We start from the raw sequence: 2,654 nt of genomic DNA, 5'->3' as shown, positions 1-2,654 counted from the left end.
AATCAATTAGGATTCATGGGAAAGTAGCCATGAACAATAATTCCAATAATATGAGAGATAATAATAATAATATTAATGCATAAATATATCAAACTTAATAGAAGAAGAATTAATTCATCTAGAATTCAAGATTTGGATAAAACTCAACTATAACTCAATTATAATGAATTTAAATATTGGGCGCATGGACGAACTCAATCCAATGCTATGAAAGCCTTACATACCTTAAATTCGAAGGTTTACTCCGAATTGGAACACTCTTGGACCCCTAGCCGTTTCTTCTCGTCGGAGCATTTTGTGTACTGCCCGGAGTATAAGAATCACCGGAGTAGTATTTTTATACTACTAAAACTAAAACTATATTTGAGAAGAAGTATATAGAGAGAAGAAATGCTTAAGAAAGCTTGATGAATAAAATGAGGAAATAAGGTGGGTATTTATAGGTGGGAAAGAGGGACCTAACAATAAATAAAATAATTATAAAGAAAATCTGAAAATTTAATGAAATATATTGATGTCATGGATGATGTTAAATGGAAGACAATTTATGTCATGAATGATGTCAAATGTATCTAGATCTTTCCATGGTAGGTAAGATGAGTTCTTTTTAACAGAATACTCTTTTTTGGAGCTGCGTTTGAATAAGATAAATTCCTTATTAGGATTTGGTGTCTTCATAAGAATTGTAGATATGGAAGTCTAGTTTCATATCGTTCAAGAATCAACCAATTTGGAGCAACCTACAGTGAGATATGAATTTTCTTCTATAAATACTCAATTCCGTCACAACACTATATCTTGCAAAGATTAATTTATTTGATCTACTTATACTCTGAATCTTAAGATATGTGCTCATGAAAGTTGTAGGTAATGATATTGTGGTTACTCAGAAATTTGAATCACCTAATTTGGACCAACCTATGAAAAGTTATGCCCAAAATACAGAGGCTATATTATTTTCGTCGAGAATTGAAATACCGACATACAACATTTTAGGGGTTGTTACAAAAAAGCAAGCCACTCATCCAAGCTTTCTTGTTGGATCTATACATGCAATTAAGATTGTTCATGTTCACATTTTTAAAAAATCTAGAATTTGCAAACTTACCAATAATCCACAATGGTACTTTGTTAGATCCATCACCATTGCAACAGAGAGCAAGAGTAATTTTCTCTTTGTCTTTTTTGCGACCTTCAAGCTACTTGGTAGCAAAAGAATGATCAGCTTCCAATCGGTAAAATAGTCCACTTTCATCCATATTATAAATATTCTTCAATTCAAACTGATCTAGTTTTGACCGTATGCTAGGTAGCTCATTTTCAATGTTCTCCATGATAACTGGACCACTTTCACCAAAACATCTGTAAGACTTGATTCCGTATCTTGACTTGAAACTTTCTAACCAACCAGAAGAGGAGCTGAATTTCGAATTAGTTTCACCATACATTTTCATGAGTAGATCTTTTGCTTTTCCTTGGATAATTTCTCCTGACATGTTCACTTTCTTTTGCATTTGAAGAAACCACTCGTACAAAACTTTCTCTAAATCAGAGTATTTTGCCGGTTTATGCTTCTTGGCATCGCTATTTTTCATCTCATTTGACAAATACTTTGCCGATCTTTTGAGAGTGTGCGATATTGTTGATTGACTAATAGTCAAATCAAACTTTTGTTTCACCCGTGCTTGCAAATCTTTTTGGCTAATAGTTGGATTTTCTTTCTTATGCTCACATATTGCGTTTCTTATTTTATTGGTTAAAGATGATTTTTGTACGTCTTTCAAATGATGAGAAGACATTATACTTGGATTATGATTTTTAAACATCTAGCTTTTTCCTTTTATAGTTAACATAAAATCTCTTCATATTCTATATATATGAATACAATTAGAAACAGTAAACTTCACTAAATTCGTTTAGCTTTCCTAGATTTAAATAATAAATATGCAAAGACTACACTTTTTAGTTTCCTAGATTTAAAGTTTTGAAATTCTTAATTCAAATATTTCTTTCTTTCTTATGGCACATATTGCAAAATACTCTCTAAAATAATAAATATTTATTTATCGATGAATAAATATTTTATGCATTTATCAATAAACTAATAATTTTGATAAATGAATATTTTTTTCCGATCCCAAGCAAATGTATTTATAGAGGTTTTACTGTATTTCTACATGTGTAATATGTTAGTATGATGCAATTGAGATCTTTTTTTGAATTGTCTAAGTCTTAATACTCTATTATACAAGTATATATTAGTCAAAGTTGAACAAACTATGGTTATCGATTACCATACAGCAAAATACCAAAACCGAACTTCAAAATATCGAACCATAATGAATTAAATTGGTATGATAATATTATAATAATTTTAAAAATCGAATATCAAATTTACCGTATTGAAATTTCAAATACCATATCATACCGTACCATACCCACCTCTAATTATCACTAGATGTTCCATTTTTCTACCCTTTTTTCATTGAAATAAAAGTAGAAAATAGAATAACTAGTGATAGTTCGATAGAAAAAGGGCACAATTAATGGGGATGGGGCACTAACCAAACCTAAAAAAATTAAATAATGTTTTCCTCTATACTGGCGGCACCCTAAAAGTTGATTGGTATGTGAGCTCAAATCCTTAATTTTGC

At 30.3% G+C, this 2,654-nt stretch overlaps 1 pseudogene; it reads right to left on the bottom strand.

Moving 5' to 3' along the window:
- Nucleotides 1-992: 992 nt before the first annotated feature.
- On the bottom strand, nt 993-1,799 carry LOC129879708 (CENP-B homolog protein 2-like; annotated as a pseudogene).
- Between the last annotated feature and the right edge of the window lie 855 nt (nt 1,800-2,654).

Source organism: Solanum dulcamara, chromosome 2 (genome assembly GCF_947179165.1).
Source record: "Solanum dulcamara chromosome 2, daSolDulc1.2, whole genome shotgun sequence".
Lineage (NCBI taxonomy): Eukaryota > Viridiplantae > Streptophyta > Magnoliopsida > Solanales > Solanaceae > Solanum > Solanum dulcamara.
Note: the sequence above shows the minus strand (reverse complement) of the source record. Positions and strands in the feature narration are given on the sequence as shown.